General features: G+C 39.3%; 1 long non-coding RNA gene across 1 annotated transcript in view; it reads left to right on the forward strand.

Moving 5' to 3' along the window:
• Nucleotides 1-539: 539 nt before the first annotated feature.
• The window catches only part of LOC141582794 (uncharacterized), a 138117-nt gene continuing 116452 nt past the window's right edge, over nucleotides 540-22204 (forward strand). Inside the window, exon 1 of the long non-coding RNA XR_012515680.1 lies at nucleotides 540-710. This is a non-coding gene — a long non-coding RNA (uncharacterized LOC141582794). The remainder of the gene's footprint in view (nucleotides 711-22204) is intronic.

Here is a 22204-nt window from a genome sequence, read left to right on the forward strand (position 1 = left end):
CTTCATTCCTCCCTTCAGATCCAGGGATCCCACCTGCCTAGTTCCACAAAGCACCTCGGGCTCTGCCATTAACCACCTCACAGCAACAATCAAAATCTAAATCCCTCCAGAGCAGCTGTCTGGCATTAGGAAGGAGGCAACTTAAGTGAAGTAAGTGATAATTGCTTAATCCTAAGCTACTTTTTCACTTTTAAAGACTTTATTATTCTTTTTTACCCTAAAATGCATTTCCCAATTACAAAAATAGAGGCAGAGGGCTAAAGTGAGTGAAAACCTTCTGGCAGTGGAAGCAATAGAAGGGAGTTTTGGGGGTGAGAAGGATGAGATTTTGGGAGATGATAGAAGTCGGCAGCACCAAGTAAGTAGGCCATATCTGTCCTTCCTAGGCATCCGTAATCCGCGCCTTCTCTCCTTAAAGAGTGCTAATGTTATTCTTCCTCTTCCTGCTTTCTCTTTCTTTCACCTCTGAACCTCCCACTTCTCTAAAATGCCCAGGTTTTGGTCTGTTTATTATGGGATGTAGCAGCTTGCATGGCAGCCAGAGGCCCTGGTGAGCAGGAAGGGGCTGCTGGTCTACACGCATTCCTGAAAACTGTCTGCACCATTGTCCTCTGGCATTCATGTGGGCGTTGCCATAGGAGGGAGCAGCTCAGAAAAAGAATTCTGAAGCTCTGGAATGCATCCGCATTGGGAGCCCTCTTCACTAAGAGGTAAGTGGGAGAGGGGAATGAAAGGCTGCAGAAGGGTGTTGGCCCTTTTCAGTCCTGCAATAAAGCTGTTCACCTCTGTTCAACTTATCGCCAGAATTAATAACAGAATAACTTTGGGGTAAAAACTATTGAGGAGTTCCCTCCAATCAGGGAACCAGGGGAAGACAGAGTTAATATATGCAAACAATTCATATTTCTTGTTCTTGTTTCCTACATCTCTTAACCTTCGTTTCCTTATCTGTAAAATAAGGGTAAGAAAAATCTCTATGCCATAGAGTTCTTTTCAGGCTTAAATGAGTTAATAAAGTGTTCATGAGAGTGACTGGCATATAAATGCACAGTAAATGTCTTTTTAAAAAACTGGATCAGGTGTGGTCGCTTATGCTTGTAATCCTAGCAATTTGGGAGGCAGGAGGATCACTTAGAGACCAGCCTGGGTAACATAGAAAGACGCCAACTTTACAAAAAGTTAAAAATAACTTAGCTGTGTGTGGTGACACACGCTGGTAGTCCCAGCTACTTAGAAGGCTGAGGCAGGAGGATCACTTGAGCTGAGGAGTTCAGGGCTGCAGTGATCATGCCCACTGCACTCCAGCCTGAGGGACAGAGCAAGACCCTGTCTCTTAAAAAAAAATACTACATAAAAATAAATTTTAAAAACCAGGTGAACCCTTTGTTCTTGAACTCTAGTAGTTAAAAGAAAAAGGAAAGCAGTCTCAGGTTGGGTTAACTTCCATCAGAAAGTAGAAACTGCTGGGAGCAGTGGTGCATGCCTGTAGTCTCAGCTACTCAGGAGGTTGAGGTGGGAGGATCACTTAAGCCCAGGAGTTCTGGGCTATAGTGCTCTATGCTGATCAGGTGTCCACACTAAGTTTGGCATCAATATGGTGACCTCCTGGGAGTGGAGGACCACCAGGTTGCCTAAGGAGGGGTGAACCGGCCCAGGTCAGAAAGTGGAACCTAAGTATGTCTTTGAAAGAAGTGCCAACCTAGGATTTTCAAACAGGAGAAGCCTTTTGGGGGTCCTGGAATAAAACAGGAGAGGGGGCTGTCCCTACAGGGCTTCAGCCAAAACTTAGTAAGAAGAAGAACCTGACTTTAATGCCACGGAGAGGAAGAAAAATCTACATACTAGAAACTGGGAGTTGTGACTGTTGCATTTAGTTTTAATCACATGACTAAAAGTTGGGAAAACTGGTTAATCATACTTTTTTTTCCAAAAAATGATCTTGGGCTTGTTTTTGATTATAATTTCAATAAAATCCCACAGGACAACACGTGACATGGTTATTTCCAATGTTGATTTACTCATAGGCTATAATAACAGTTTCTGTTATTCATTCATTCATCAGCTATTTATGGACCACATACAGTGGGCCAGGTACAACACTTGTTTCTGGATTTCCAATAGCGAACAAGATAGCCGCAGTATCTGCCCACACAGAGCTTATAGTCTACTAGGGAATACGGACACTAGACAATCTATTACAAGTGTGATGGATAGTATGAAAGGGCAAGTCCAACGTGCTGTGACTGTAGGTCATGGTGACTTGTCCTCATGGAGAGGCAAGGAAGACTTTCAGAGGAAATGACACTGAAGGTGAGACTTAAGAGGAGTTGGGGTTCCATGCCATATTTTGTTTGAAAACAGAGTTTCACTGCTTTAAAAGAGTTAGAACAACCATTGGACTATAGTATTGATTCTTCAGGTGACTCCTGTTATAATATAGGTGCCTCTGGTAGAGACAGCTGGTAACCACTATAAATACTTGCCTATAAATAAATTCTACCAAGGAAAATAAAAAGCAGAGCCCTAGGGTTATACCAGACAAGACAGGAACATTTTAATAGAGGGAAGGGATATAAATCTGAAGTATTATCTGAAAAGTCAGGCTTAAATATGGCTCTCCAAGGTGAGATGAGGGAATCACTTAGGTGCTGGAGTAGGGGCAGTGGTGTGCCAAAGTGAGAAATATTTTATCAATGACTGTTTAGAATTGCCAGTGTATGGTTATAACAAAAGTCTAACCAACTTTTAGTCGGTTTTAATATTGTTTTTAAATTATTTATGAACAATGCACCTGCTTATTGACTGAAACCTGTTGGAGCACTCTCCACTCCCCCCACCACCCTGGATGCCACTAGATGGCAGTCACACAGAAGTTGGAAAAAGGCAAACACTAGTAGTACTCAGCCCAGTTCTCAGGAGCCCTTTGCCCTGCAATTCTAAGAAAATCAGCTCTCTGGAGTACTTCTTGGGATATGGCCTTTTCTCAAGGAGCTGAAGTCATTATTGTACACTTGCCGTGTTTGTGCAGGGGAAAGTAGCCACTTATGGCCCTGAACTCATGTCAGACAGAGAGGAGAATTGAGGCAACTATCTGGTTGTCAAGAAACCAAAAACCCCTTCTGCAGGGACTAGCTGATTGTTTTCTCAAATGTCCCTTTTGCATTGGCTAGTGGAGACCCAGTCTGAGTACGATTACTCTCCTGGATCTGAAACAAAGGCATAATCACATGGGGTGGGATTGGAAAGGACCAGATATTAACCCGAAGCCACAGGGAAGGGGGTGTCTGGAGCAAGACAACAGGCTTGAGATGGCTCTGATGCAATGCAATGGGTAAGGAGGAGGGTGTTTGGGTGAAAGGAAAAGGTCAGTGTGTATTTGAAGCCAAAACTGTGGCCTATGGGACGCCTCGAAGGTTCGGAAACTGAGGACAAGCTCCAAGAATATTGAGACATTCTGGCAAGTTTGGAGAGGGAACCCCTCCAGAAACACACAGACAATTCGAGCTGATTGAATGGCTTTGGATAGAAAATGGGACTCTGTGTTGGATGAGAGGGGAAGGTTTGTAAGCAAGTATAGGGGAAGGAGGTTCTGGAACAGAGCAAAAGGAAGGCAAGACCTCACAAGTAAAGGAAGTCTAAACTAGGCTTTTCATGACTGCAGTGTGCTAAAGTTTTGGGGGTAGACCTTACTATCTCCTTGCCCTCCTAACAAACTAAGATGTAGACATATTTGGCCTTGGTCACATATTTTGCTGTCCCTTCCTACCTTTTGTGCTCCCATCCTGGTGCTCATCACCCTCTTTTTTCCCTTAGAGTGTTTTCCAACATTGGTAGAAGTTGGAGAACGTTTGGGGTTTGGTTGTCTGGAGTGGTACTAACCAAGCAATAATTCATCTATCAAAGTTTGAGTACTATTATAAGCATAAAAACTGTCAAATTCCTCAAGCACACATGGCACCCAAAATACTGATTCTAACCCACTAGACCTGCTTGGAGCCGTTGCAGATCCCCACTCTGCTTTTAGGTTGAAAGTGTTCAATGCCCTACCCTGAAGCAAGCCAATTAATCCAGACTACTGTATTAATGGCTGCTAATAAGTTGATGCCCTACTAAATGAAAAAATTCTACCCTTTGAAGAAAGGTCTTTGTTTAATTTAGTGGTTCCTAAACATTTTGAGTCCATGTAACTTATTTTATCAATCAAAACTATCTGATTATCCCTTGACAGTAGTTATAGTTCTAGTCTCTGCTAATTGAGAAAATACATAATCAAAAAAGTTATTATATAATAAAAAGTTACATGTGCAGAAGATTTTGTCCTTTATTAATCACAACAGTACCCATGTATTAGAAATAGTAGCAAATGTGTGTAAGATATATTTAATCAAAATAAAAGTCTTGATCGCAAGCTGATTTGCGGGTTTCTCACATAACTCCTGGCTTCCCAGACTGCTATGGCATCAGATTAAGAACCACTGTCTGAACCAGAACAAAAATGATTGAGAAACTTTACATGTCTTTCAAATTTTCATACTGAAGATACTTTAATGTCAAGAGGGTAGGGTAGGGCCTCTCCCAAGTACCTCACAGATGTATTTTCTGTAGGAGGTCTGGGCAGGGCTAGTTAATAGCTAACAAAAGAAAATAAAGAAATGTTGCTGTTTCAGGGAGCCACCCTAAATGCTCATGTAAATAACTTCCACAGAGACCAATGCTGGAGGAAGCCGGTGGAACATTCAGGGTTTAACTTTTGGAAGTAGAGTTTGCCAAACAATAGGCCATTCATCTGAGTTTGGCTACCATCACAAATACAAAAGAATCAATTTCCCCAAACAGGCCTAATGGAGAAAAGCCACACAACTCTGTGAATATATGAAAACCCACTTAATTGAACACTTTAAAAGGGTGAATTGTGTGACCTGTGAATTATGCTCAATAAAATTGTTATTTTGAAAACAAAATGAGTATCAGGAGTACTTAGTTCAACACAGTTGCCAATACTAAGTTCCCCATATCTGAGCACCTTCTACCTCCAATATCCAGGGCCTGTGAATTTAGGCTATCCTCAGCTCCACAGAAAGTTGGTTCTAACTGATAGTGTCAATCTGACTTTGTATATTCTGAGAGGAGATGATGATAAAAGACATCAGGTAGTAGAGTAGGGGTAAAACACCAACACTGAAATCGGGTCAGCCTGGTTCCCTGTTCTTGCTCTATGACTTTGGGTATGTCTTTGCATCTCTCTGAGCCTCATATTTTAAATCAATGTGTTTTATTGCATTGCTTGCTCCTGTCTCCTGAAATTGTTTTATATAGAAGTGTTTTCTTTCATCTCTGCATGTTTGAAGATTTTCTAGACACCTTTGTTGAGTTTTAGTTTATTCTATGAAGATCATTGTATGATTTATATTCTTTTAAATGTCTTCTTTTTTGCTACTTTATGTGTATCTCTATATTTTTTATTTTAAATTCAAGGGTGCATAGGCAGGTCCCACAATATACCCTCTCCTGGAATATGTTCCATATACATTTGAAAATAATGCATATTTTCCTGTTGTTGGGTGAAGTGTTTTAAAAATGATAATTAAGTCAAATGGTTGATAGCGTTGTTTTGGTCTTCTGTATTTTTGATGACATTCAGTATACTTGTTCTATCAGTTACTGAGAGAGGAATATTGAAGTTTCCAAAAATAATTGTCTATTTATCCTGATTTCTATCATTTTTTACTCAAGTTTTTAAACTTCTGTTGTTAGTTGCACACTTTTTTTTTTCTTCTTTTTTTGAGACGGAGTTTCGCTCTTGTTACCCAGGCTGGAGTGCATTGGCGCGATTTCAGCTCACCGCAGCCTCCGCCTCCCGGGTTCAGGCAATTCTCCTGCCTCAGCCTCCTGAGTAGCTGGGATTACAGGCACGCGCCGCCATGCCCAGCTAATTTTTTATATTTTTAGTAGAGACGGGGTTTCACCATGTTGACCAGGATGGTCTCGATCTCTCGATCTCGTGATCCACCCACCTCAGCCTCCCAAAGTGCTGGGATTACAGGCTTGAGCCACCGCGCCCGGCCCTAGATGCACACATATTTTAAACTGCTGTATCTTCAGGGAGAATTGACCTCTTTATAATTACAGAATGTCTCTCAATATCTCTAATAATATTCCTTGAACTGAAGTCTACTTTATCTGATATCAGTATTTCAGATTTCTTTTTTTTTTTTTTTAAGTTCTGCAATTCATGTGCAGGATGTACAGGATGTGCAGGTTTGTTGCACAAGTAAATGTGTGCCATGGTGGTTTGCTGCACAGATCATCCCATCACCAAGGTTTTAAGCCCAGTATCCATTAGCTGCTTTTCCTGATGCTCTTCCTCCTCCTGTTCCCACAACAGGCCCCAGTATGTGTTGTTCCCCTCCTTGTGTCCATCTGTTCTCATTGTTCAGCTCCCACTTATAAATAAGAACATGCAGTGTTTGGTTTTCTGTTGCTGCATTAGTTTGCTGAGGATAATGGCTTCCAGCTCCATCCATGTTCCTGCAGAAAACCATGACCTTGTTCCTTTCTATGGCTGCATAGTATTCCATGATGTATATGTACCACATTTTCTCTATCCAGTCTATCATTAATGGGCATTTGGGTTGAATCCATCTCTTTGCTATTGTGAATAGTGTTGCAGTGAACATATGTGTTCATGTATCTTTATAATAGAATGATTTATATTCCTTTGGGTATATACCTAGTAATGAGATTGCTGGGTCAAATGGTATTTCTTTTCTTTTTTTGAGATGGAGTTTTGCTCTTGTTGCCCATGCTGGAGTGCAATGGAATGATCTGGGCTCACCGCAACCTCTGACTCCTGTGTTCAAGTGATTCTCCTGCCTCGGCCTCCCAAGTAGCTGGAATTTTAGGCATGCACCACCATGCCTGGCTAATTTTGTATTTTTAATAGAGACAGCGTTTCTCCATGTTGGTCAGTCTGGTCTCGAACTCCCAACCTCAGGTGATCCGCCCACCTGGGCCTCCCAAAGTGCTGAGGTTACAGGGGTAAGCCACTGTGCCCAGCCAGTATTTCTTGTTCTAAATCTTTGAGGAATAGCCAACTGTCTGCCACAGTAGTTGAACTAATTTATACTTCCACCAACAAATGTAAAAGTGTTCCTATTTCTCTGCAATTTCACCAGCATCTGTTGTTTCTTGACTTTTTAATAATCACCATTCTGACTGGCATGAGATGGTATCTCATTATGGTTTTGATTTGCATTTCTCTAATGATCAATGATGTTGAGCTTTGTTCCATATTTTTTTGGTTGCATAAATTTCTTTTGAGAAATGTCTGTTCATGTCTACCTTTTAATGTTTTTTTGTTTGTTTTTTCTTGTAAATTTGCTTCAGTTCCTTGTAGATTCTAGATATTAGATCTTTGCCAGATGGATAGATTGCAAACATTTTCTCCTACTATGTAGGTTGTCTGTTCGCTCCAATGATAGTTTCTTTTGCTATGCTTTTAAGTTTAATTAGATCCCATTTTTCCATTCTTTTGTTGGAATTGCTTTTGGCAATTTTGTCATGAAATATTTGCCCATACCTATGCCCTCAATGATATTACCTAGATTTTCTTCTAGGGTTTTTATAGTTTTGGGTTTGACATTTAAGTGTTTATTCCATCTTCAGTTAATTTTTGTAGATGGTGTAAGAAAGGGGCCTAGTTTCAGTTTTCTACATATGGCTAACCAATTCTCCCAGCACCATTTATTAAATAGGGAATTTCTTCCCCATTGGTTGCTTTTTTCAGATTTATCAAAGATCAGATGGTTGTAGATGTGCAGTCTTATTTCTGAGTGTTCTGTTCTATTCTATTGGTCTATATCTCCGTTTTTGTACCATTACCATTCTGTTTGGGTTATGGTAGTCCTGTAGTATAGTTTGAAGTCATGTAGTGTGATGCTTCCAGGTCTGTTCTTTTTGCTTAGGATTGTCTTGGCTATACAAGCTCTTTTTTAGTTCCATATGAACTTTAAAAGTTTTTTTTTTTTCCTAGGTATTTTATTCTCTTTGTGGCAATTGTGAATGAGAATTCATTCATAATTTGGCTCTCTGCTTGTCTATTGTTGGTATATAGGAATGCTTGTAATTTCTGCACATTGATTTTTACCCTGAGACTTTGCTGCATTGCTTATATAGAAGTGTTTTCTTTCATCTCTGCATATTTGAAGATTTTCTAGATACCTTTGTTATTGAGTTTTAGTTTATTCTATGAAGATCATTGTATGATTTATATTCCTTTAAATGTCTTCTTTTTTGTTACTTTATCTGTATCTCTATATTTTTTATTTTAGATTCAAGGGTGCATAGGCAGGTCCCACAATATACCCTCTCTTGGAATATGTTCCATATACATTTGAAAAAAATGCATATTCTCCTGTTGTTGGGTGAAGTGTTTTACAAATAACAATTAGATCAAACTGAATACCCTTTATTTCTTTTTCTTGCCTGAAAACGCTGGCTAAAACTTCCAGTACTACGTTGAATAGGAGTGGTGAGAGAGGGTACCCTTGTCTAGTGCCAGTTTTCAAAGGGAATGCTTCACAGAAACTTTAGGATTGTTTTTTCTATTTCTGTGGAAAACGCCATTGGTATTTTGATAGGAATTATTTTGAATCTTTAGGTCACTTTCAGTAATAATTTAATATTTTCATAATAATTCCAGTTGTGTAAAGAAGGTAGATGGTAGCTTGATGAGGATAGCATTGAATGTATGAATTACTTTAGGCAGTATGGCCATTATTACGATATTGATTCTTCCTAACCATGAGCATGGAATGTTTTTCCATCTGTTTCTTATTTCCTTGAGCAGTGGTTTGTAGTTCTCCTTGAAGAGATCCTTCACATCCTTTGTTGTATTCCTAGGTATTTTATTCTCTTTGTAGCAATTGTGAATAGGAGTTCGCTCATGATTTGGCTCTCTATTTGTCTGTTATTGGTGTATAGGAATGCTTGTAGTTTTTGCACATTGATTTTGTATCCTGAGACTTTGCTGAAGTTGCTTGTCATCTTAAGGAGATTTTGGATTGAGACGATGGGGTCTTCTAAATATACAATCATGTCATTTGCAAATAGAGACAATTTGACTTCCTTTTTTCCTAACTGAATACCCTTTATTTCTTTTTCTTACCTGATAGCTTTGGCTAAAACTTCCAATATTATGTTGAATAGGAGTGGTGAGAGAGGGCACCCTTGTCTAGTGCCAGTTTTCAAAGGGAATGCTTCCAGTTTTTGCCCATTCAGTATGATATTGGCTGTGGGTTTGACATAAATAGCTGTTATTTTGAGATATGTTCCATCAATATCTAGTTTATTGAGAGTTTTTAGCATAAAGGGCTTTTGAATTTTGTCAAAAGCCTTTTCTGCATCTAATGAGATAATAATGTGGTTTTTTGGTTTTGGTTCTGTTTATGTGATGGATTACATTTATAGATTTGTGTATGTTGAACCAGCCTTGTATTCCCAGGATGAAGCCCACTTGATCATGATGAATAAGCATTTTGATGTGCTGTTGCATTCGATTTGCCAGTATTTTATTGAAGATTTTTGCATTGATGTTCATCATGGATATTGGCCTGTAATTTTCTTTTTTAGTTGTGTCTCTACCAGGTTTTGGTATCAGAATGATGTTGGTCTCATAAAATGAGTTAGGGAGGATTCCCTCTTTTGGTATTGTTTGCAATAGTTTCAGAAGGCTTGGCACCAGCTCCTCTTTGTATGCCTGGTAGAATTTGGCTGTGAACCTATCTGTGAACCTCAATCAAAAACACATTGAGATACCATCTAAAGCCAGTTAGAATGGCGATAATTAAAAAATCTGGAGACAACAGATGCTGGAGAGGATATGGAGAAATAGGAACAATTTTACACTATTGGTGAGAGTGTAAATTCATTCAAACATTGTGGAAGACAGTGTGACAAGTCCTCAAGGATCTTGAAATAGAAATATTTGACCCAGCAATCCCATTACTGGGTATATACCCAAAGGATTATAAGTTATTCTATTATAAAGACACATGCATACATATGTTCATTGCGGCACTGTTTACAAAGGCAAAGACCTGAAGCCAACCCAAAGGCCCATCAATGATAGACTGGATAAAGAAGATGAGGCAGATATACACCATGGAATACTATGCAGCCATAAATAAGGATGAGGGACGTGGATGAATCTGGAAACCATCATTCTCAGCAAACTGACACAAGAACAGAAAACCAAACACCACATGTTATCACTCATAGGTGGGTGTTAACAATGTTATATATACACACATACAGACAAACCTGTTTTGTTACACTTCACGTTATTGCAGTTTACAGATAATGTGTTTTTTACAAATTTAAGGTCTGTGGAAACCCTGTATTAAAAAGTATATTAGTGCCCATTTTTCTAATAGCATGTGCTCACTTTCTATCTGTATGTCACATTTTTGTAATTCTCACAATATTTCAAACCTTTTCATTCTTTTATCTATTATGATGATCAGTGATAACTGATATTTGATGTTACTATTGTAATTGTTTTGGGGCACCGAAAACCATGCCCATATAAGATGGAAAACTTAATCGAAAAATGCTGTGTGTGTTCTGACTGCTATACTTACCAGCTATCCGCCCATCTCTCTCCCTCTCTCCTTTGTTTAATGAGGGCATGGCCTCTGTCTTCTCCATCATACCTAGTAACCATGGGGATGACCCACACTAAGTGTCCCAGGCAAGTCTGATGATGTTTGTAGCAAGCAAGAGTTGCCATTCTGGAGGGTTATTCTCCTCTTGCCTGGCTACCCCAAATCTGGGAATATCTTCACAAACCAACTGTGCAAAGAATGCTTAGGGGTATTAAAGCATTTGGTCTAGAAGGCAAGGCCACTGAAAAGATGCAGTAGTTTGGGTAATTAATATAAGTCTCTCTGTTAGCTCTTTGGTTGTTGAATTTGCTCCACATATTCAGCCTTGAGAATCAAAGAAACTATGCTGAGAAGACACTTGGGCTGAGGCTCCTCATGCTTCCTTGTGGTGTTCAATTCCTAAGCCCACGATCCTCTGGAGGAGCATTCTTTACAAACCAAAGTCTCTATTTCATCACATGTGGCTAACTGATCAGAATCATCAGCCACCTGCAACAATTTTATATCCAGGTTCTTTCTCTTGTCAAATACAGATCAAGAAACAAATGTATGAAAGTGGATATATTTTTTCCTCTTTCAAAATAGGACCAGCTGACATTATTTGCAGTATGGAACTGCTGAAAACCTTGAACAATTCATTTCAGGGCACTTTCTGGGGAATATTTCCATCCGGTGTAGTGATGTGTACCAATCCAACCCACCCATTTTGTTTAGTGCACTGCTATATTTTAAAAGGTTTCTCTTTCATTTTGAGAAACCAGATAAAATTATAACAACGTGGGAGTGGGAGAAAACTTATATAACAATGTAGTAGTCATGACCAAAAAAAAAAAAAAAAAGGAACGTATTGAACAATGTAACTGAATAGTTCAGGGAAAACTGAAAACTTAGCCTCAGATGAACCTAATTCTGCTCATTGAGTCTCTTGCTTTCTTTCTCTATTTCTCAGCTCCACATCCTCAATGAGGACTCCATTCTCAGGTAGAGTCTCCCTTCTTAGTTTAAAAGAGGGACATGACTCATGACTGCTTCTTGCCGGTATACACACTACCCCATTCATGTCAAAGTAAAGCATTTCCCCCCAATTTTCCCAAGCCAAAATTTTAAGATTCAGTCTGATTTGAACATTTTGAGTTATATGTCCACCCCCAACCAAACACTATGTCCAGGAGATGAAACAAGTGCCTGGCTTATACTAGTTTATGTGTTCCATAAGTCCATTGGTCAACTGCCTCAAAACTACATGTATCCCCAAATGGGAATCAGGATTTTTGGGAAGGGAGAAAGTAGAAATGAGCGATGGAAAGGCAAACAACAAATGTCCACTGGGTGTGACACAAATTGTTGCTTATATTAGGTAATTACTTTAAACTTGTCTAAACTCCTTCACACCCATTAGCACACTAGAGTCTTGCAACAACCCTAACAGGTAATCAATATTGGAAACATTGTTCCTACTTCATAGATGAGGAAACTGAAGCCCAAATGAGTCAAGTGAATTCAATAAACCTGCACTGTTCCTGAGAATTATGGTTTCCAGGTTCATCCATGTCCCTACAAAGGACGTGAACTCATCGTTTTTGATGGAGCACTACACACTGGGGTCCGTTGGGGGGAAATGGGGGAGGGGCGGAGGGGTGGGGAGGTGGGAAGAGATAGCATGGGGAGAAATGACAGATACAGGTGAGGGGACGGAAGGCAGCAAACCACACTGCCAAGTGTGTACCTATGCAACAATCTTGCATGTTCATCACATGTACCCCAAAACCTAAAATGCAATTAAAAAAAAAATAAAAAATAAAAAAAATAAAAATAAAAAAACCTGCACTGTTCCATAGTGTTAGAGACCCTTGACCCTTGGGTTGTAGAAATCTGATCCTCTAACACCAAATCCACATGTTTATATGAATTGTGTGTATTATATCTTATTTTTAACCCCATAACCCACTCCCATTCCCCTCCTTCCTATTCTTGCAACCTTCCTAAAATATTAATATTTATCATGTAGTATTTTGTTAGAATGTGTTCTTTCAAACTGTGTATTGTTGTTTTGTGTGCATATCTTCTTAATCTATACAAGTAGTACTATCTTACATTGCTCTTTCTGTTCCTTAGTTTTCTCTTTTTTTAACCCCTTGAAAATTTTTTATTTTACTTTAAGTTCCGGGATACATGTGTAGAATGTGTAGGTTTATTACACAGGTATACACATGCCATGGTGTTGTGCTGTGCCTATCAATCCTTCATTTAGGTTTTTAGCCCTACATGCATTAGCTATTTGTCCTTCTACTCTCCCTGCACTCCCCTCATCAACAGGCCCTGGTGTGTGTTATTCCCCTCAACCTGTGTCCATATGTTCTCATTGTTCAACACCCACTAATGTGTGAGAACATGCAATGTTTAGTTTTCTGTTCCTGTGTTAGTTTGCTGAGGATGATAGCTTCCAGCTTCATCCATGTCCCTGCAAAGGAAATGATCTCATTCCTTTTTATGGCTGCATAGTATTCCATGATATGTATGTACCACATATTCTTTATCTAGTCTATCACTGATGAGCATTTGGATTGGTTCCATGTCTTAGCTATTGTAAATAGTGCTTCCAAAAACATATGTGTTAATGTATATAGTAGAATGATTTACATTCCTTTGGGTAGATACCCAGTGGTGGGATTGCTGGATCAAATGGTATTTCTAGTTCTAGACCTTTGAGGAATCACCACACTGTCTTCAACAATGGTTGAACTGGTTTATATTCCCACCAACAGTGCAAAAGCATTTCTATTTTTCCACAGCCTTGCCAGCATCTGTTGTTCCTTGAATTTTTAATAATTGCCATTTTGCCTGGCATCAGATCGTATCTCATTGTGATTTTGATTTGCATTTCTCTAATGATCAGTGATGTTGAGCTTTTTTTAATAGGTTTTTGGCCATATAAATGTCTTCTTTTGAGAAGTGTCTGTTCATATCCTTTGCCTACTTTTTGATGCAATTGTTTGTTTTTTTTTCTTTTGTACATTTGTTTAAGTTCCTTGTAATTCTGGATATTAGACCGTGGTCAGATGAGTAGATGGAAAATGTTTTCTTCCATTCTGTAGATTATCTGTTCACTCTGATGATAGTTTCTTTTGCTGTGCGGAAGCGCTTTAATTATCCCATTTGTCAATTTTAGCTTTTGTTGAAGTTGCTTTTGACAATTTTATCATGAAGTCTTTGCCCATGCTTATGTCCTGGATGGTATCGCCTAGGTTTTCTTCCAGGATGTTCATAGTTTTGGGTTTTACATTTACGTCTTTAATCCATCTTGAGTTAATTTTTGCATAAGGCATAAGGAAGGAGTCTAGTTTCAGTTTTCTGCATATGGCTAGCCAGTTTTCCAGCACTGTTTACTGAATTGGAGATCCTTTCCCCCATTGCTTGTTTTTGTCAGGTTTGTTGAAGATCAGATAGTTGTAGATGTGTGGTGTTATTACTGAGGCCCCTGTTCTGTTCCATGGGTCCATATATCTGTTTTGGTACCAGTATCATGCTGTTTTAGTTACCGTAGCCTTGTGTATAGTTTGAAGTCAGGTAGTGTAATGCCTCCAGCTTTGTTCTTTTAGCTTAGGCTTTTCTTGGCTATACAGGCCCTTTTTTGGTTCCATATGAAATTTAAAGTATTTTCTTCTAATTCTGTGAAAAATGTCAATGGTAGTTTGATGGGAATAGCATTGAATCTATAAATTACTTTGGGGAGTATGACCATTTTCACAATATTGATTCTTCCTATCCATGGGTATGGAAAGTTTTTCCATTTCTTTGTATTCTCTCTTATTTCCTTGAGCTGTGGTTTGTAGTGATTCTTGAAGAGGTCCTTCAGATCTCTTGTTAGCTCTATTCTTGGATATTTTATTTCTTCATAGTAATTGTGGATGGGAGTTCATTCATGGTTTGGCTCTCTGCTTGTCTATAATTGGTGTACAGACTGCTTGAAATTTCTGCATGTTGATTTTGTATCCTGAGACTTTACTGAAATTGTTTATCAGCTTAAGAAATTTGAAGACTGAGACAATGGGGTTTTGTAAATATATAATCATGTTGCCTGCAATCAGAGACAATTTAACTTTCTCTCTTCCTATTTGAATACCTTTATATCTTTATCTTGCCTGGCTGCACTGGTCAGAATTTCCGATATCATGTCAAATAGGTTTGATAAGAGAGGGCATACTTGTCACGCACTGGTTTTCAAAGGAAATGCTTCCAGGTATTGCTCATTCAATATGATATTGGCTATGGTGTGTCATAAATATCTCATTATTTTGAGATATGTTTCATGAATACATAGTTTATGGAGAGATTTTAACATGAAGGGATGTTGAATTTTATTGAAGGCTTTTTCTGCATCTATTGAGATAAGCATGTGTGTTGTTTTTTTTTTTCATTTGCTCTATTTATGTGATGGATTACATTTATTGATTTGCATATGTTGAACCAGCCTTGTATCCTGGGAATGAAGCTGACTTGATTGTGGTGGATAAGCTTTTTGGGGTGATGCTGCATTTGCTTTGTCAGTATTTTTTTTTAGTTTGGTATTTAAAAATTCTAAAATATTTAATAATTAATATTGATGGGAAGACTGATATACAATGCAATTATCTATTTTACAAGGAGATTCTGTATATCAGGGAGGCATCTTGAAGTACAATACACCAGGCTTTCATTTCTTCTTTACATTATGATTGTGAGTTTCCATATAAGTTGGTACATGAAAAGGAAACACAAAATCCATTTTTATATACATAAAAACAAAGCAAACACCCAAATAGACTTGACCCCCAAAATGTCTTGTTTCATTTGAAGAGAACGTGAATGAGAAGAAAGATGAACCACATTACTTAGTGACACACAGAAGACGAACAAGTAGCTCAGGAAATCAAATTCTGTTTCAAGCTTGGCACATTAGAGTAAGAAAGGTAGTGAAAGAAGGGTTTGAAAATGTCATAAAAAATACTGGCAGAAGACAGTTTCCAAACCAATAAGATAGAATGGTTAGAAGAAGTCAAGTTAGCAGTTACTGTGTGGCTACCTTATATCCAAACCTCTAACAGACTGAGTGGAATTATCACTTATTTTCCCCCAGTTATCCCAAGTATTAGTAAACTTCAAGGAGGCTGGGTACAATGGTTCATACTTGTAATCTCAGAACCTTGGGAGGCCAAGAAGGGCAGATCCCTTGAGCGCAGGAGTTCAAGACCGGCCTGAGCAACACGGGAGAATCTCGTCTCTAAAAAGAAAACACAAAAGTTAACTGGGCATGGTGGCATGTGCCTGCAGTCCCAGCTAGCTTTGCCAGTATTTTATTGAGAATTTTTGCATCAATTTTCATCAGTGATATTACCCTGAGGTTGTCTTTTTTTGTTTTGTCACCTTCCGGTTTTGGTATCAGGATGATGGTGGCTTCATAAAATGAGTTAGGGAAGAGTCCCTCATTTTCAATTGTCTGGAATATTTTCAGAAGGAATGGCACCAGCTCTTCTTTGTACTTCTGGTAGAATTCAGCTGTAAATCTGTCTGATGCTTGGCATTTTTTTGGTTGTAAGCTATTAATTAATTAATGTCTCAATTTCATAACTTGTTATTAGTGTATTCAGGAACTGCACTTCTTTTTGATTTAGTCTTAGGAGGGTGTATGGGTCCAGAAATTTATCAATTTATTTTAGATTTTGTAGTTTATTTGCATAGAGGTGTTCATAGTATTCACTGTTGGTAGTTTGTATTTCTGTGGGGTCAGTGGTGATATACTCTTTATCATTTTTTATTGTGTCTATTTGATTCTTCTCTCTTTTCTTCTTTATTATTCTAGCTAGTGGTCTATCTATTTTGTTAATGTTTTCAGAAACATAGCTCCTAGATTCACTGATTTTTTGAAGGATTTTTTGTGTCTCTATATCCTTCAGTTCTGTGCTGATCTTAGTTATTTCTTCTCTTCTACTAGCTTTTAGATTTGTTCTTGCTTTTCTGGCTCTTTTAGTTGTGATAATAGGTTGTCAACTTGAGATCTTTCTAGCTTTCTGATGTGCACATTTAGTGTTGTACGTTTCTCTCTTAACACTGCTTTAGCTGTGTCCCAGAAATTCTGGTACATTGTTTCTTTGTTCTTATTGATTTCAAAGAACTTCTTGATTTCTGCCTTAATTTCATTATTTACCCAGGAGTCATTCAGGAGCAGATTGTTCAGTTTCCATGTAGTCGTGCGGTTTTGAGTGAGTTTCTTAATCCTGAGTTCTAATTTAATTGCACTGTGGTCTGAGAAATGGTTTGTTATGATTTCAGTTCTTTTGCATTTGGTGAGGAGTGTTTTACTTCCATTTATGTGGTCAATTTTACAATAAGGGCTATGTGGCACAGAGAAGAATTATGTTGATTTGGGGCGGAGAGTTCTGTAGATGTCTGTTAGTTCACTTGATCCAGAGCTGAGTTGAAGTTCAGAATATCCTTGTTAATTTTCCATCCCATTGATGTGTCTAATATTGACAATAGGGTGTTACCCGTCTCACACTGTTAACTGTGTGGGAGTCTAAGTCTCTTTGTAGGTCTCTAATAACTTGTTTTATGAATCTGGGTGCTCCTATACTGGGAGCATATATATTTAGGATAGTTAGCTCTTCTTGTTGAATTGATCTTCTTAGCATTATGTAGTGCCCTTCTTTGTCTTTTGTCTCTTTATTGGTTTAAACTCTGTTTTATCAGAGACTAGGATTACAACCTCTGCTTTTTCTTTTCTTTTTTTTTTTTTTGCTTTCCATTTACTTGGTAAATTTTTGTCCATCCTTTATTTTGAGCCTATGTGTGTATTTGCAGATGAGAAGGGTCTCCTGAATACAGTACACCGATGGGTCTTGATTCTTTATCCAATTTGCCAGCCTGTGTCTTTTAATTGGGACATTTAGCCCATTTGCATTTAAGACTATTATTGTTATGTGTGAATTCGTTCCCATCATCATGATGCTAGCTAGTTATTTTGCACACTAGTTGATTCAGCTTCTTCATAGTGTCATTGGTCTTTATATTTTGGTGTGTTTTGGCAGTGGCTGGTACCAGATTTTCCTTTCCATATTTAGTAATTCCTTCAGGAGCTCTTGCCAGCTAGGCCTGATGGTGACAAAATCCCTCAGCATTTGCTTGTCTGTAAAGGATTTTATTTCTCCTTCATTTATGAAGCTTAGTTTGGCTGGATATGAAATTCTGGGTTGAAAATTCTTTTATTTAAGAATGTTAAATATTGGCCCCCACTCTCTTCTGGCTTGTAGGGTTTTTGCTGAGAGGTCCACTGTTAGTCTGACGGGCTTCCCTTTATAAGTAACGTGGTCTTTCTCTTTGGCTGCTCTTAACATTTTTTCCTTCATTTTGACTTGGAGAATCTGATGATTATGTGTATTCGGGTTGATTTTCTTGTGGAATATCTTAGTGGTGGTCTCTGTATTTCCTGAATTTGAATATTGTCCTATCTTGCTAGGTTGGGGAAATTCTCCTGGATAATGTCCTGAAGTGTGTTTTCCAACTTGGTTCCATTCTCCCTGTCTCTTTGAGGTATTCCAATCAATCATGGGTTTGTTGTTTTTACATAGTTCTGTATTTCTCAGAGTTTCAGTTCATTCCTTTTCATTCTTTTTTCTCTAATCTTGTCTGCATGCCTTATTTCAGCAAGATCATCTTGAAACTCTGATATTCTTTCTTCTACTTGGTTGATTCAGCTATTGATTTTTGTGTATATTTCACAAAGTTCTCATACTGTGTTTTTCAGCTCCATCAAGCCGTTTATGTTTCTCTATAAACTGGTTATTCTAGTTAGCTGCTTTTTAAACCTTTTATCAAGGTTCTTAGCTTCTTTGCATTGAATCAAAACACGCTCCTTGAGCTCAGTGGAGTTTGTTATTACCCACCTTCTGAAGCCTACTTTTGTCAATTCATTCATCTCATCTTCCATCCAGTTCTGCACCTTTGCTGAAGAGGCATTGCAATCATTTTGAGAAGAGGCACTCTGGCCTTTTGGGTTTTCAGCATTTTTTTCATTTATTCTTTCTCATCCTCATGAGTTTGTCTAGTTTAAATCTTTGAGGCTGTTTACCCTTAGATGGGGTTTTTGTGGGGACTTTTTTTGTTGATAACGTTGCTTTCTGTTTGTTTGTTTTTCTTTAAATGGTCAGGTCCCTCTTCTTTTTTTTTTTTTTTTTGAGACGGAGTTTCGCTCTTGTTACCCAGGCTGGAGTGCAATGGCGCGATCTCGGCTCACCGCAACCTCCGCCTCCTGGGTTCAAGCAATTCTTCTGCCTCAGCCTCCTGAGTAGCTGGGATTACAGGCACGTGCCACCATGCCCAGCTAATTTTTTGTATTTTTAGTAGAGGCGGGGTTTCACCATGTTGACCAGGATGGTCTCGACCTCTTGACCTTGTGATCCACCCACCTCGGCCTCCCAAAGTGCTGGGATTACAGGCTTGAGCCACCGCACCCAGCCCAGGTCCCTCTTATATAGGGCTGCTGTGGTTTGCTGGGGGTTCACTTCAGGTCCTCTTCATCTGGTTCACTCCCACACCTGGAGATGTCGTTTCAGGAGGCTGGAGAACAGCAAAGATGGATGCCTGCTCCTTCCTCTGGGATCTCTGACCCTGAGGGGCACTGACCTGATGCCAGTAAGAGCACCCCTGTATATGGGGTCTGACAACCCCCGTTGGAGGGTCTTGCCTAGTTGGATGGCACAAGATGCAGGCCCCATTTAACAAAGCATGTGGACTGTCCCATGGTGGAGGGGGTATGCCACGTTGGGGGGAAACCCACTAGTGTGGGCTGCCCAGATTCCTCAGAACTAGCAGGAAGAAATACTAAGTCTGCTGGTTGATGGAGACAATGACCACCTCTCCACCTAAAGATTCAGACCCAGGGAAATCAGAGTTCTATCCCCAAGCCCCAGGCTGGAGTTGTTGGAGTTCCTGCAGGGAGGCCCCACCCAGTGAGGAGGGATGAGTCAGGGTCAGGCCTAAGGAAGCACTCTGGCCACAGTCTGCCACAGCCAGTGTGTTGAGCTGCAGGGAATACCTCTTGGGACCAAACAGTCTAGCCTCCCTGGCTTCAGCAGGGGAAAAGTACACCCTATAACTATAGATATGGCTGCCACCCTTCCCCTGTCCTGGGAGCTTAGTGCATTAGTCAGCTAGTAGTCCCACTGTTGGCTGCCACCTCTCCCCCAAGGAGCTCAGATGGTTTAGAAAGCAGGCAGCCACAGCTGTGGTGATGCTGCCCCTCCCCACGGGTACTTGGCAGGCTTAGGCAGATTGTAGGCTAGTGGCTGCTACAGCTGAGAATCTGTGCAGCTCTATGGTTGGGATCCTAGGCCCTGGTGGCATGAGCTCACGAGTGGGATCTTCTGATCTGTGGGTTCCATAGTTCTGTGGAAAAAAACATGGTTTCCCAAGCTGGGTTACACGCTCTCTCATGACCTCCCTTGGCCGGGGACTGGGAGCTCCCCTGCCCCGTGTGGCTCTCAGGTGGGCTGCCACACCACACTGGTCTTTCTTCCTCTCCGTGGGTCACATGAGACACGTAGTCAGTCCTGATGACAGAATTTGGATGCCTAGGTTGTCAGTGAAGGATTCACACATTGTTTTGGTTCTTTTTGATGGGAGCCTCCAATCGTTGCAGCTTCTAGTCGACCATCTCGGCCCCAGCCCTTCACCTCCCCCAACCCCGTTTCTTAGTTTTTTTCATTCAACATGTTTCTACATCAATTCATGTTGCAGTGCATACATTTAATCTTTACTTATAGGTGTTGCATAATACTTCATGTCATGCCTCTACCACATTTTACCTATTCACTGGCTCAGTCAAGGGCTCCCACTGGGATTCTGCTACCTTCCACCACCACAAATAGCACTTTCATGAACATACATGTCTCCCTATGGTCTTATGTGAGGATTTTCATGGATAGTATACTCAAGAACAGCATTGTCGGATCATAGGATACATATATATTAATATTTAAAATTACCACATTAGTTATATGACCCTCAATCCAGTGCAGCATTTCTTGGCCACTGTTTCTTCAATTGCAACTCCCATGTAACATTTCAGATTCCTCCTTTCTTTTATATAGGCATACTATTTTTATCTTTTATACTATATTTTTACTGTGCCTTTTCTACATTTAGATACACAAATACAACTGTGCTACAATTACAGTATTCAGTATGATAATATGCTGTATGGGTTTTTAGCCCAAGAGTAATAGTTTATACCATAGAGCTTAGGTGTGTAGTAGGATATATTATCCAGGGTTGTGTAAATGCACTCTATGATGTTCACAGAAAAACCAAATCACATTTCTCTGAACATATCCCTGTCATTAAGTGATCCATGACTGTATGACTGTGTATTGTACATGTATATAAGTTTTAAAAGTATTTTTATAAAAACAGCTTTGCTACCAACAACACAAATGGACAAAAATTCTAAACGAAACATGATCAGGCATGATTTTAGAAAGATTTCTCTAGATATTCCATGAAAATCCATTATAAAGAGAAAAGAGGACTTAAGGAGCTACTGTGGGAGTTCTGATGAGAGAAAATGGTGGATTGGATCAGGTAGGTGGCAATCAGGATAGAGAGAAGAGAATCAATTAAGAAAAAGAAGATTGACAAAATAGAATTCACAGACTTGATGAGAGAATTAGCTGTGGGGAGTGAAGGAGAGGAGGGCATCAGTGATAACTCCAAAGTTTCTGCCTTGGACAGAATATTTATGTCATTCACTAAGATGAGGAGCACAGAAGCAAGTTGGGAGGAGTTGATGTAACATGCTCAACTTTGAACATATTGATGGCCACAATGCCTATGAAATAACCGAATAGGGAGGGATGTCAGGATAGAGGCCAGGATTCAAGAAGTCCCAGTTTTACTGCTTAGTAACTATGATAAATTGGACAAATAATTGTGAGAACTGGAGCCTCAGTTTCCTCATCTGCAAAATGTAGTAACAAAATATTCATCTTTATCGGTGTTATTAAAGTTATCAAGTGTAAAAGTTCATGTGAGAAAGTGCTTTGTCAATTCTAAAATCCGTATAAATGATAATAATAAATATTTTCCTGGAGTGTGAAATCAATGTTGGGAGAAAGGGAGATTTTCCAGGGACATTCAGGAATTCTTTGGCCTGCAGAGAGACTACATAGCTCTGTCTGATTCATGGTAGCATCACCAGGCATATTTCAATCTCTGGGAAACTTATTCCTACAAAGAAATTCTTTCCAGTGGCTTGGTGTCATGGCGATTTAGCTGACTTGGGCCAGGATTGGAAGAATTGGAGGGAGGCTGCTTAATCCTGGCAGTGAGAAATTGGGATGAGGCCAATGCAAATGTGGCAGGCTGGGAAACAATTTTGCAGACAGAAAGCATTTTTTAAAGATTTTTATTGTGGAAAAATATACGTAATATAAAATTTACCATTGTAACTATTTTAAAATATAAAGTTCAGCAGCATTAAGTACATTCATTCATATTACTATGCAACC

Source organism: Saimiri boliviensis, chromosome X, assembly GCF_048565385.1.
Source record: "Saimiri boliviensis isolate mSaiBol1 chromosome X, mSaiBol1.pri, whole genome shotgun sequence".
NCBI lineage: Eukaryota > Metazoa > Chordata > Mammalia > Primates > Cebidae > Saimiri > Saimiri boliviensis.